The sequence below is a fragment of the Symphalangus syndactylus genome, chromosome 3 (assembly GCF_028878055.3).
Source record: "Symphalangus syndactylus isolate Jambi chromosome 3, NHGRI_mSymSyn1-v2.1_pri, whole genome shotgun sequence".
Taxonomy (NCBI): domain Eukaryota; kingdom Metazoa; phylum Chordata; class Mammalia; order Primates; family Hylobatidae; genus Symphalangus; species Symphalangus syndactylus.
Genome location: NC_072425.2, coordinates 118,777,831 through 118,792,774, shown reverse-complemented (window position 1 = coordinate 118,792,774; position 14,944 = coordinate 118,777,831). Strand labels below are relative to the sequence as shown.

General features: G+C 39.3%; 1 pseudogene; it reads left to right on the top strand.

Moving 5' to 3' along the window:
• Positions 1-2,734: 2,734 nt before the first annotated feature.
• LOC129478564 (plastin-1-like) lies at positions 2,735-8,674 on the top strand (annotated as a pseudogene).
• The last annotated feature ends 6,270 nt before the right edge of the window (positions 8,675-14,944 follow it).

Here is a 14,944-nt window from a genome sequence, read left to right as displayed (position 1 = left end):
AAAGAGCTACCAGCCTATCAAGATATCTTGATACAAAGGAAAGTTGGATGGAATAATATTTGAATAGAAATAATAAAGTTGTGTCATGGCTGTAGAGAAATGAGTGATTAATTTTCACTGGAGGTAACAGGGAAGACTTCAATGAGGCAAGTGGCATTAAAGCTGGGCTCTGATTATTATGTTAAAATGTAGAAGTGTGAGAATGGACAGGAGAAGACAGGATTTGCATGACCTCTGGTGTACCCAGTGCTCTAGTGTGGGAGAAACAAAGGGATGAGGTGAGAGATGATGTGATGTGCTGGTAAAATGGCCCAGGAGAAAAAAGAGACCTGATTTGTGTCATTTGCCATGGCCTCTGCTCATGACTAATGGGTGCTCTTGGGAGAGGTAACTCCCCAACACATGCTTATATGTGAAGCGTGCTCCTGCTCTTGCCCACGGAATGCAAGAAGCCCTGGGCAGAAAGTAAAAAGGGGGCAAGAAGCTGTGAGTGCAAAGTGAGTCAAACCCATATGGAGAGTCCACTCCAGCTGTGCATGGGGGGAGAGCTGAGGAACTAAATCAATATGTCAGGAATCTGACATACCAGGTGAGAGGACACCATTTTAGATAGAGAGCAGAACTTACAATAGCCTGTGATGGGAGAAAGCATGATATATTTGGAAAAGAGGCCAATGCCGATAAAGCACAGAGGACTGGGGAAAAGTGGCCAAATGCAACTAGGGTGTGGGGAAAGGACAAGCCATGTCCCTAAATGTTTTTGGTCATTCTAATGTTTTTGGTGTTCATTCTACAACTCAAAGGGCAACCGCTGAATTGTTTCAAGTGTGTTATGAACTGCATGAATGCATGCACGCACCTGCGTGTGGTATGGAAGGGACAAATTTGCATTTGGAAAGATCACACTGACTGCAGTGTGAGAAAGTGGTTGAAAGGGAGCCAGATTGCTTGTCATAAGACCAACTGAGGATTGTTGCCATGGAGTAGGGTGGAGGTAGTAGACATGGGTTAGAGAAGTATTTAGGCCATAACTCAGTAGCAATAACTCAATGGGCCATGGGATCTAAGTACCATCCTCAGTAAAAGGCAGCAGGTTCCTTAGAGTAAAGGCTGTTCACAGTTCTGATGGAGGGAAAGTAAAAGGAGAGACTGTCATATATTGTTGGGTCAGAAAGCAAATATGTGTTGAGCAAATGAGAGAAGTACATCAAAATGACTCAGAAGCCAGTTTGGAGGAGTTCTCATTGGCTAAATGTGAGACAATCTGAGCATCAAAACCATAATAATGGCAATGGGTGAAAATATGTCGAAGACAGAAATAGAATCTGTAACTACACAGCTATAAAATAAAGGTCAGTGTGTGGAGGGGGAAACTCTTCTTTACAGAGCATGTCAGCTAATAAGTGGAGAATGTGTGAAATAATTAGAAAATTATTACTTCGCAACACATATGTAATAATTCAGGAAGATTTATCAATGGACACCAAATTCATTGGGTTAACAGAATAGTCTCAAAACATCACTCTACAGGTTATTTAATTGCAAAGAGAAAACAGTAACTTTATTGGAGTGATTTGATGAAACTACCTTAACTGAGTGATGAAATTTAGCCTCATTAACATTGGAACAAACTGACATTATGTACTTCTGGTGATGATACATCTTCTGAGACACACAAAATCACTTAAATAGTATTTTTGCCAAACATACATAACCTGCATCTAAATGTAAAGATTTGTCTGCTATCAGAGAAATCAAGATTGAGATATGAGACAAATTACCTGGACTCTTCAAAAATGCCACTGTCACAAAGAACAAAAAAGAGCACACGTGTGTGTGTGTGTGTGTGTGTGTGCACGCGTGTCCTCCATCAAAGGCTAAGAGGATGTGACAACCAAATGAAATGCATAATCCCTTGATTGAATCCTGGATAGGGGAAAAATAGCCATAAAGAACCTTTATCTAGATGAAGGTTATACAGGTGCTCATTGTATTGTATTTCAAGCAGAAATAACTTTCCAATATAAAATATATCATATGTTATATATGCCATACATGCAAACATTATAGAATAATTATAATTAATCTGCATTCAGAAATGTATTGTCAAAATTGTCCTAATTTGCAGTAGATGTGTTTCATTATAAGATATAGTTTTTCTCAAAATTCTTTCCTATGATCTCCTTTTAAAAATTTTGTTCCTCTTACTGTTCAATTCTCTACACTTCTAAATTTTCATCACATCTTGAACAGTTGTTTGCTTTGATTGATATCAAGCACTGTGCCAGATGCTGAAGACCTGGAGGTAAACAAGAAAAAAAGGTTTTCTGCCCCAGAAGAACTGATAGGCTACTAGAGAACAGAAAAAAGATAAATTACAGTCCAGTGTCTTAAGAACCTTAGCGCAACTGGATTTATTTAAGCTGATTCATTATTGTGCGCTGCAGTTTAAAATGATGCCTAGATGTAAGCAGCTAATGTGGGTTTTCTTACCTTCCTTTTAAAAATACCTATCAAGTCACCATAAAGGAGGAAAACTGACAACATCACTTAAAATTAAGACTTAGGGGAACTATGGATGAGAAGTCAAAGTGTGTGTTTCTGTTTCTGACCCTGTGAGAAGGGAGCTGTGGGTTTGATGACTAAACAAGATAGTGAATGTGAAAGCAACTAGTAAACTACAAGATAAAGAGATATAAAGACCTGAAGGCAGTCTTTCCTATCCAAAGTTGGAAACAGTACTACTACCATTTCTTGGGAGGAGCTTGAAGAATAAAAGAAGTGTTTAGTAGAATAGATATTCACAATAGTGAGTATGTCCGTGACTATGAACTTCAAGACCTATATAAGGTTAAGCAAGCCTTCCTATGCCTGGCTGCAAGGTATATGAGAAAATTCTAGCAGTTGCAGACAACATCCAAGATGGCAAAATCAGTTTGAAGAATTTGTGTCACTGATGCAAGAATTAAAAAGGAAAGATATTAGCAAAACATCTTGTAATGAACATGAGGGAAATGATTACTGTTGTGGGAGGAACTTCATCTATTTCCAGTAAGGGCACACAGCATTCATATTCAGGGGAAAAAAGGGGGCATTTGTTAACTGGATAAACAAATCCCTGGAGAATGACCCTGACTGTAGTCTTAGACATGAAGCATCTTATACCATGAACCTCAATGATGGCAGTATCTTCGAGTTACTTGCAGATCTCGTCCTTCTTTGCAAAATGATCAATTTATTTGAACCAGATACAACTGATGAAAGAGCCATTAATAAAAAGCTCACCACTTTCACTCTTTCTGAAAATTTAAACCTAGTTGATATGATTTAGCTCTGTGTCCCCACCCAAATCTCACCATGAATTATAGTTCCCATGATCCCCAAGTGTCATGGGAGAGACACTGTGGGAGGTAATTTAATCATGAGGGCAGTTATCCTCATGCTATTCTCATGATAGTGAGTTCTCATGGGATCTGATGGTTGTATAAGGGGCTTTTCCCCCTTTTGCTCTGCAATTCTCCTTCCTGCCATCATATGAAGAAGGACATGTTTGCTTCTCCGTCCACCATTCACCATGATTGTAAGTTTCCTGAGGCTTCCCCAGCCCTGTGGAATGGCTAGTCAATTAAAACTCTTTCCTTGATAAATTACCCAGTCTTGGGCAGTTCCCTATGGCCATGTGAGAATAGACTAATACAGTAAATTGGTACTGGGTAGTGTAAAGATACCTGAAAATGTGGAAGTAAGTTTGGAACTTGGTAACACACAGAGGTTGGAACAGTTTGGAGGGCTCAGAAGACAGGAAGATGTGGGAAAGTTTGGAACTTCCTAGAGACTTGTTAAATGGCTTTGACCAAAATTCTGATAGTGATATGGACAATGAAGTCCAGGCCGAGGTGGTCTCAGATGGTGATAAGGGACTTGTTAGGAACTGGAATAAAGGTCACTCTTGGTATGTTTTAGTAAAGAGACTGGCTTTTTTTTTTTTTTTTTTTGGCTCTTCCTTTGCCCAAAGATCTCAAAGATCTGTGGAATTTTGAACTTGAGAGAGATGATTTTGGGTATCTTGCAGAAGAAATTTCTAAGCAGCAAAGTGTCCAAGATGTGACTTTGGTGCTGTTAAAAGCATTCAGTATTATGTATTCACAAAGGTATGGTTTGGAGTTGGAACTTAGGTTTAAAAGGGAAGCAAAGTTAGGAAAATTTGCAGCCTGACAACGTGGTAGAATTGAAAAACCCATTTTCTGAGGAGAAATTCAAGCAGTCTGCAGAAATTTGTATAAGTACTGAGAAGCCAAATGTTAATCACCAAAACAATGGGGAAAATGTCTCCAGGGCATGTCAGATGTTGTCCCAGCAGTCCCTTTCATCACAGGCCCGAAGTCTTAGAAAAAATGGTTTCATGGGTCAGGACAAGGTCGTTGCTGCTTTATGCAGTCTCAGGACTTGGTGCCCTGCATCCTAGCCATGACTAAAAGGGGCCACGGTACAGCTCAGGCCATGGCTTCAAAGGGTGCAAACCCCAAACCTTGGTGGCTTACACATGATGTTGGGCCTGAGGGTGCACAGAAGTCAAGAATTGAGGTTTGGGAACCTCTACCTAGATTTCAGAGGATGTGTGGAAATGTCCGGATGTGCAGGCAGAAGTTTGCTGAAGGGGTGAAGGCTTCATGGAGAATCTGTGCTAGGCCAGTGAGAAAGGGAAATGTGGGGTTGAAGCCCCTACACAGAGTCCCCACTGGGGCACTGCCTAGTAGAGCTGTGAGAAGAGGACCACTGTCTTCCAGACCTCAGAATGATAGATCCACCAGCAGCTTGCACTGTGAGCCTGGAAAAGCCACAGAGACTCAACGCCAGCCCGTGAAAACAGTCAGGAGGGGGACTGTACCCTGCAAAGCCATAGAGGCAGAGCTGCCCAAGGCTGTGGGATCCCATCTCTTGCATCAGAGTGCCCTGGATGTGAGACATGGAGTCAAAGGAGATGATTTTGGAGCTTTAACATTTGGCTTCCCTGCTGGATTTTGAACTTGTATGAGGCCTATGGCCCCTTTGTTTTGGCCAGTTTCTCCCACTTGAAACAGGTATAATATGCCTGTACTCCCATTGTATCTAGGAAGTAACTAACTTGCTTTTGATTTTACAGGCTCATAAGTGGAAGGGCTTTGCCTTCTCTCAGATGAGACTTTGGACTTGGACTTCTGAGTTAACTGAAATGATTTAAGACTTTGGGAGACTGTTGGAAGGGCATGATTGTGTTTTGAAATGTGAGGACATACAATTTGAGAGGGGTCATGGGCAGAATAATATGGTTTGGCTCTGTGTCCCCACCCAATCTCACCTTGAACTGTAGTTCGCATAATCTCCCCAAGTAGTGGGAGACATCTGGTGGGAAGTAATTTAACCATGGGAGAAGTTACCATCATGCTGTTCTCATGATAGTGAATTAGTTCTCATGAGATCTGATGGTTTTATAAGGGTCTTTTCCCCCTTTTGCTTGGCACTTCTCCTTCCTGCTGCCACGTGAAGAAGGATGTGTTTGTTTCCCCTTCCACCATGATTGTAAGTTTCCTGAGACATCCCCAGCTGTGTGGAACTGTAGTCAATTAAACCTCTTTACTTTATAAATTACCCAGTCTTGGGCAGTTCTTTATAGCAGCATGAGAATGGACTAATACACTAGACCCAAATTCTGTCTCGACCATTGGTTGGTTGTACAGTGGTCAACATCAGTGCACAGAATCTCAAAGAGGGAAAACCTCACTTGGTCTTAGGACTTCTCTGGCAGATCATCTAAGTTGGTCTTTTTGATGATATCGAGATTTCTAGGAATGAAGCTCTGATCGCATTGCTAAATGAAGGTGAGGGACTAGAGGTACTAATGTAGCTTTCTCCTAAGGAATTACTGCTGTAATGGGTGAATTATCATCTGGCTGATGCAGGATGGTGTACCATCAACAACTTCAGCAAGGCAATAAGGATTCAACAGCCTATTTTCATCTGCTTAAACAAATTGACCCTAAAGGTGACTGGGAATATGGACTTTTCAGTCCATCTTCAGGATTTCATGAGAAAAATGATCTGAAGTGTGCTGGACTTATGCTCAAGAAGTAGACAAACTTGGCTGTAAACAGTTTGTTACTCCTGCAGATGTGGTTTCAGGCAATCCTAAACTTAATTTAGCTTTCATAGTTAATCTGTTTAATACCTATCCATGCCTACACAAGTTGGATAATAATGACATCAATATAAACTTATTGGAGGGAGAGAGCAAAGAAGAGAGGACATTTCAGAACTGGTGAATTCCTTGGGAATCAACCCATACATTAATCATTTGTACAGTTACCTTGCAGATGCTTTAGTGATCTTTCAGCTCTATGATATGATCTGAGTGTTGGTCAACTGGAGCCATGTCAACAAACCTCCTTATCCTGCCCTTGGAGGGAACATAAACGTTGATAACTAACTATGCAGTGGAACTTTGGAAGAATAAGGCCAAATTCTCCTTCGCTGGCATTGCTGGACAGGACCTAAATGAAGGGAATTCAACATTTATTCTGGCATTAGTTATGGCAGCTGATGAGAAGGTACATGTTGAATATGTCATCAGATCTTGTTGAAACTGTACTTTAAAAAGTGCAAATAAAAATGCTTTTATTTCCAGCTTCAAGATATGCCAGTTCAGTTGCTTGTGAGATCAGTGCCCAGATATATGCATTACCTGTTGACCTTGTGGAAGTGAAACCAAAAATGGTTATGTCAGTGTTTTCTTGTTTAATGGGAAAAGGACTGAACAGAATAAAATAATGAAACATTTAACATTTTTTTCTGCCACATTAAATACATTGAATGCCCCATAATTTAAAGAATTTTGAAATGCAGTGGGTATAAAACTAGGGATTATTTGTGTGCTCAAAATAGTTATATATTCATTAATGAATTCAATATTCTGTTAATACTAGTTAGAACATGTCAACCTTCTTGGATAACAGTTAATTCACCAGTTGATACTGATAATAAAATATGTTCATTATTAAGCTCACACTTCATGATTAAATTATTTCTGTTTCTTGAAAATCTTATTAAAACAAGAAAAATTCATTCTATTTCATGGTTCAAAAAGATGAATACAAAAAAGCTTTTACAGGTTCTGCTGCAAAATGTGTTTTGATCTTTTTGTTTCACTTAATTTTGATCATAAATGCATTTGAACTCATAATTTAGTTTAATCCTTTTATTTTCTTTCTCCAACTATGTAAAGTGGTCTAAAAACACTTTTCTGTAAGTTTCTATATTGTCTAAAACCTTGAAGTGACATGTATTATTCATTAATAGGAAACTTTTTTATATATGAGGACTAATTACTTAATAAACTTCAAAGTTCACTCTCTTAAAAGAAAAGACTTAGGGAAAACCTAATGCCAGAAGCTGGTTGCAAGTCCCACTGATTCTGAGAGAGGTGATGCTGGACCGAGGAGGACACACACAGGCATGGCTTCTGGAGCAGAGGCTGCTGGAGGAATGAATGAAGACACTTTTTACCCCTCCAATTGTGGGTCCTGAGTCCTTGATTTGTTCTGTAAGAAACATGGCAGCTGCCTTCTCTAATGGGCCAGACTACGCTTTCCCTCTTCCTCTCTTTCTTTTTCACATCGGCATTTTATTTTGTAGTTAATTATGAAATATTTCAAAATACAGAAAAGTATATTCAGAAAAGTGAAGTATAACAGAAATTTATGTACTTACACCTAGATTTTAGAAAGGTATGAAATCATCATTTAAAAAGTGTTTAGCATGTTTATTGAAAAAAGGTTAATAGAAAACAAAACATTTTATTTTCCAGATTCTCATTAAAATTCAATTGTAATTTTTAGGATTTCCGAATATTATTGTTATTATTAATTTTAGGGACCAGGTTTTGGTCTGTTGCCCAGGCTGGAGTGCAGTGGAAGCCTCACATCTCCATAGCATTTACTCTCTCCATTCTTAGAGGTAACCACTAACTAAATTTAGCATCTATTCTTATTTTCTATGTTTTAAAATTTTTGATATTACTTTTAATACATAGGTTTATGTGCACAAAATATATATTATTGCTTCCTGTGTTTCCAAGATAGACATGAATTGAATCACATAGAACTTGCATTCTTTAAAACCTGTTCTTATTCACTCAATATTTTCAATATTTGTCTTTGAAAACCCGTGCAAGTCTTTCTGTCTTTCTACAGATACATGGGTTTCTCTTCTATTAAAAAGCTATGCTTTGTCTATTTCCTCATCTATTAGGCTCTTGAGAGCTCTTCTTTGTCCTTTCCTGCACTTTTCTATCTGGTAGGGAGATTGACTTTTTCGGAATATATCACTTGGCTTCCTCTGCTCTTTTCCTTTTGGTTGGATTCAGGAAATGGAAGGTACTAGCTGGAGAGCAAAGTGTAGAAACAGATAGAAATCATAGTATTTATTTGCTGTTTATTTCCTTTCAGGTCAGGTATCTGCTCAGGCCATCTCCTTCCATAGCTACAGCTCTCACTGGGTTGTGGAAACTGCACAACACCTTTTCCTTACCCTTCAGGCTAGTCAAGGTGATGGCTTCCTATTGCTGTCAGTCCCACGTGTTTCTTCACCCCTTGTTGGATCCCTAATCATGTTCTTGCCTCTGTCAATAGACTTTTCATGAATTCTTATCAATAATCCCTTTGAGTGTGTCATCTCTTTTTCTGCCAGGACCCTGACTATTGAAACTGGTTACAAATAAGTATTCTAGCAATGACTACAAGTAGGACAGAAAGATGTCTCAGGTGCCAGAGCAAATCTTTATTATTGTGTAGGTGTGTGTATATTGTATAATGGATGCTTTGGTTTATATACACCTATTTGCTTTTGTACATCAGCTGTCTATATTATGTCCCTTAATAATGTGTAAGCAAAATCTATTTGAGAAAAAATAAACTGCCATGGGACACGAGAAGTAGAAGTGACTAAATTATGTGGCATACCACATTCTTGAAAGGCTAAGCATTATTTAAATATCAATTTCTAAATTAATTTATAATGAAATGCCTATAAAAATCCCATTAGGCTTTAGAGTAATTTTGAAATGTCGTAGTGATTTTAAAGTACTCCTGAAGAATAAACAAGTAAAAATAGCTAATAAAATTTTGAAGTCCATTTGAAGAGAAAGCAAATACGTGTAGTTAATGAAATTTTGTAAATGGATTTAAAATGTGGGGGTATTTGATACATTAGATATTTAACAAAACAATGTGATATTAAAATAAGGATTTAGAGACAAATGAGACAGTAAAGTAACATGAAGTTATTCTTCTGTGCATATGTTTGACTTTATTAAAAAATGCATTGCAAGGAACTGGGTAAAAGAGGGAGTCACCCAACGTTTAGGGATAAACGAATAATAATTAGAAAACATAACATATTAAATTCCATACATATTGAAATTTTAAATGTAAAAAAATACCATTAACATTTAGAAGAAAATCTAAGTATATATTTCTGATATAGAGATGGAGAATGACTTTTGAACTTAAAGCAATGGAAATCATAACAAAAAAAGTTTCAAAGAACACTCATACACTGTTGGTGAGGGTGCAAATTATTTCAACCGCTGTGGAAGACAGTGTGTCAGTTCCTCAAAGATTTAGTCAGAAATACCATTCAATCCAGCAATCCCATTACTGGGTATATACCCAAACGACTATTAATTATTCTATTATAAAGATACACACATGCGTATGTTCATTGCCGCTTTATTTACAATAGGGAAGACATGGAATCAACCCAAATGCCCATCAATGATAGACTGGATAAAGGAAATGTGGTACATATACAACATGGACTACTATGCAGCCACAATAAAGAATGAGATCATGTCCTTCGCAGGGACATGGATGGAGTTGGAGGCCATCATCCTTAGCAAAGTAACACAGGAACAGAAAACTAAATACCGCGTGATCTCACTTATAAATGGGAGCTAAATGATGAGGCTACATGGACACATAGAAGGGAACAATAGACACTGGGGCCTATTGAAGGGTGGAGAGTGGGAAGAGGGAAAAGGTCAGGGAAAATAATGAATACTAGGCTTAATACCTGGTTGATGAAATAGTTGGTACAACAAACCTCTATGACATGCGTTTACCTATGTAACAAAACTGCACATCCTGCAAATGTACCCCTGAATTAAAAAAAGAAAGTTTTAAACATGTAATAATTTGAAAATTTATTTTAAAATGAATAGATTTGAGTATTATTGTACTGGTATACTCATATGCACTAAATGTATATATGAGTATACACATTTGGTATGCCGTAAGATAAAGAAATTTGAAAGGTAAATGGAAAGTATTAGAAAATACTTATAATAGAGCCTAATATATAGAGACCTCACACAAATTCACATACACTCAACACAAATTAGCAATAGGGTTACAAAACTACTCAAAATCCCTAGAACAAAGTTTAGATGAGATAGTATGTCATGCTCTAACTTGTCAAAGGTAAAGAGGAAATCAAAATACTTAGTATTGGAGAGGGTTCATAGAAATTTTTACATACTCTTGGTTGGGGTTTAAAATAGATTAACTTTTCTTAAATGTATTTAGACAATTTTTAAAAAGTATATTCCTTTGACACAAAAGTTCCACGTCAAGAAATATAACTTGGAATAGATACATGCAATATGTAAAAGGATCTTATAGCACTCTTGCTTAAATTGCTAGCCCTAGGCCTAGGTAGTCAGTACTGACATAGTTGTTCAAATTTCACCACCTGCATCTCAGGCCATTGGATGGATCTGGAGAAGCTTGCTATTAAGTTCAAGAGTCACTCCACACTATTTAGTCTCCAGTTGAATCTGACTCTAGTTAATTTCATTATCTCTAATCACTGTTTTAGGTTTCAGAAGTCCAAACTGTAGCTTTGCCGAGAGGAAAGTGGTGCATTTCATTAATAAACAAATTAAAAAGAATGGACCCCCATTCTTCTAAGAAAATATGTCCGATTTTTGGTTGAGAAATAGTTGCAAACTCACAGTCTAAGTTGACAATTTAAAAAGGCCTATGCCTGGGCCGGGCACGGTGGCTCACGCCTGTAATCCCAGCACTTTCGGAGGCCGAGGCGGGCAGATCTCGAGGTCAGGAGATTGAGACCATCCTGGCTAACACTGTGAAACCCCATCTCTACAACAAAATACAAAAAAAATGAGCTGGGCGTGGTGGCGGGCGCCTGTAGTCCCAGCTACTCAGGAGGCTGAGTCAGGAGAATGGCATGAACCTGGGAGGCAGAACTTGCAGCAAGCCCAGATCGCACCACTGCACTCTAGCCTGGGTGACAGAGCGAGACTCCATCTCAAAAAAAAAAAAAAAAAAAAAAAAAAGGCCTATGCCTGGAATTGTCCATCTCCAGCAATCAACTTTGTTTAGGGACTAAAGAGGAGTAAGATTGATTTGAAAAACCTATTTTAGTTTGATTATCAAAACAGTAAGAGCAGAATCATGGAAACAAAATGAAGGAAGATTATATGGCAGTTGCTTGTCTTTTAAATACTTGCTATTCCTCTATATTTCTGCAGCTTCCTACGGCAGACCCCTTTCATGCTATCTCTGAGGCCTTTTCTGGTCACGTCCTGCTACAGACTGAAGGTTTATGTTCCTCAAATCCATGGTATCTGGAGGTGGAGTCTGGTTGGTGATTAGGTCATGACAGTAGAGCCCTCATGAATAGAATGAGTGTCCTTACAATAATCACCTCCTTATAAAAGAGACCTCAGGGAGCTCTCTTGCTGCTACTGCCTTGTGAGGCTGGGAAGACCACCGTCTATGGACCAGGAAGTGGGCCCTCCCTCACCAGACACTGAATCTACTGGTGACTTGATCTTGGGCGTCTCAGCCTCCAGAACTGTGAGAAATAAATTTCTATTGACTGTAAGTCACCCAGTTTATGGTATTTTGTTATAGCAGCCCAAGTAGACCAAGACACATGCTTAGCCTTTGCCCAGAAAAAGGTGGAATTACCCAGGAAATAACACCCGGGGCAGTCTTCAGGCAAGGGCAGACAAGAGCTGGTGGCTAAACCACCAGCTTCCTTCCCCCTGAAATAACTATGAGACGTACATAGACCTCATGATGTCCTCAGTGGGATGGAGCCCACATCAGTAACTTCCTTGTTAACACACACTGTATTGGTGTCATTTCTTTCCTTGTCTCACTTCTCCACTCCCTTATTAGTGCTTCCTGGGATCACTTCCAAAATAAAAAACTTTCACTCAAATCCTTATATCCAGTTTTATTTCAGGAGTAGCTCTACGGAAGACAATGGTTCTAAGGTATATTCCAAAGCAGAGCCTCAGGACGGGATTGTGGAATTGAAACAGTCACTGTCCAAATAGCAATAAGTACCTCATTGCTGGCAGTAAATGTGAGGTGAGGGAACACCTGGAATACTGCCGCATCAGTATTGCTGAAGCTCCCACCTGTGGAAAAATTGGGAATGAACATAGTAGACAGTAATGCACTGGCTTATGCAATATCTCTAGAGCTTGGAAGAGACTGGAACAACAGTATGACTGTGGGGTAACTCTCAGCCAATGATGGACAGGAGTTGGAGGATAAATTCCCACCTTCTTCATTCTTCGGTGGGACATCCACCCAAAGCACCCATTAGATTGAGCCCCAGATGCCCACAGAGCCCATCTGCTCATAATAGAACCCTGTAATGGCTCCCTCCTCTTTCCTGTCTCACTCCCCACTCCCCTACTGGTGCTTCCTGGGGCATCACCTGCCAAATAAACTGCACTTGCCTTGCCTCAAGGTCTGCTTCTGAGGGAACCTAAGAAAGATAGCTTGGATAAATTGGAGAGATGTAGTATTTCCTTAGAATAAAGGTTAGACCTTAGAGGACAGACTTGACAGATATGACAGGGAAATAAAAACTTAAAGACGAAATAAGTTAAAAAAGGAAAAAGATTTACTCTGCCTACCTGCTCTTTAAAATGGTATTAGAAACTAGATAAATACTTGAATTTTTAACTAGATCAGATGGACTGTAGCCGAAAAATCAGAGAAAGGGGGTGTAATCCGAACGAGCAGACTGGAAAGACTGTTCCATAGACGGTCAGAATCCAGAAATCTATCAAGGGATTGCCACTCAAAACTGTGAGTAGAAAGTCTTTATGAAGAGAAATTGAACAACTACTCCTGTAAACTTCAGGTAGCTATACAAAATAGATTACACCTGTAGAGATTTTGAGGAGATAATCAGGAATATTGGAGAAAAATACTCAAAAAAATTTCTGGTTGGTGTAAAAGTGGTACATTAATTATAGGTGGGGATGCAGCTATTCCCAGTCTTCTGAGGGATCATTTTTGAGAGATTAATAGTATTATAACTTTATAGAAAGGAAGAGTCAAGATGAATTGGGTAAGAAGTGGTGGTTAATAACAGCTTAAGTCCAGACTACGATTACATGTTGGTTTGTTGGGTGCATTTATTTTTCAAATCAGAGTTAAATCAGGCAGCATCGGAACTTATTTATTTCTTTTTTCACCCTGAAAAGCAAAATCTAAAGGAGGTATTTTGGAAAGATGGAAGTTTGGCTAAACAAAAATAAAAGCAAAGAAGACACTCAGAAACAGGAAATGGTGCTAGCCTTTGATGTACAGAGAGGTAAAGTCCAACTGCCGCAAGTTCAGCTGAGCCAGCCTCCACGATCAGAGCAGAAAGAAATGGTGCTCAAGGCCTGGAACATTCAGTATCTGAGGAAAAGGACAAAGCAGCACCAGCCAGCAGTATTGATCCTCACCAGGCCCCAGAGGCAGTATCAGTTGTAGGAATTTGCAGAAAAAGCATCATTTTCCAGTTGAGACATGTGTGACTAGGATCAGATTTTCCTTCATGAGAGAGGGTTTCCCAGTCCTCATCAGTGCCTCACCAGGCCCTCTGGCACAGGAGGGAAAAATGCCTATGGAAAGGATACCCAAGAGCTTCTGCTGCCAGACAGAACCCCCACTCAGTTTCTAGTTCCCATTTGATTCCTTTAATTTCTGGAATCCCAGGGACAAGGCCAGAGTTTTGAGTATGTATAATGGAGGCAAAAAATTACTTCATGTGAGATAACTGGGTCTGACTCAAGGCAAGTTTCTAAATATATCAAGAAGTGAAGATGGTCTCAATATCATTCTCTGAGAGAAAGTTGCCCAGGTAAGTCTCCCTTCTAGGTGCGGTAAATGCACAATGCCAAGACTAACCTTTACAGTTGATGAAATTTCTCATCAGGTTCCCAAGTCACACAATCAAGATTTCATATGGTCAGGGCTGAAAAAAGAGTACATCTTTGCCCATGTTTTCCCCTCAGGTACCAATAAGCTTCTGCTTCAGTCTTTGGTGTTCTGAGAACCTAATTTTGCCTGGAATAACTGAGAGGTGAGGGCCGAAAATCCACGTTTCCTCAGTTTGGTAGGGTAAAACAGTATGTGATAACCCCATATGAATTATTAACATTTTGGATCCTTTTAAAATTGAGGCATGGAAGAGGTGAGCATTGAGAATGCTGTAACTCAGGGTCCCTGGGTTTTCAGGTACACACTGTGAAAAAGTACCCACTTAAAGTTCTAGGAAGAAGCTCAGGCCCTGAAAGACAAACATCAGTTGGGTCCAGAGATACCTGAGTTGGGGATGAACTTTGGTGAACTCTCCTCATTACCATACTAAAAACCCCACCCTGGGAGGAGCTTCTTGGCCATTTGCTATTGATACCATGTATGTAGAAGCATGATGGGCATGTGCCTGTGCTGCCTTTACTCCACCTCTACATACAATGACTCAGCTAACCAGCTTAATCAAAGCCCTGTTTTCATCTTTGAGGAGACACTGTTTTGGGTAACTATACTGGGTATCCTCCTTACTTGTTGCAAGTAATAAAATCCCCTTTTAA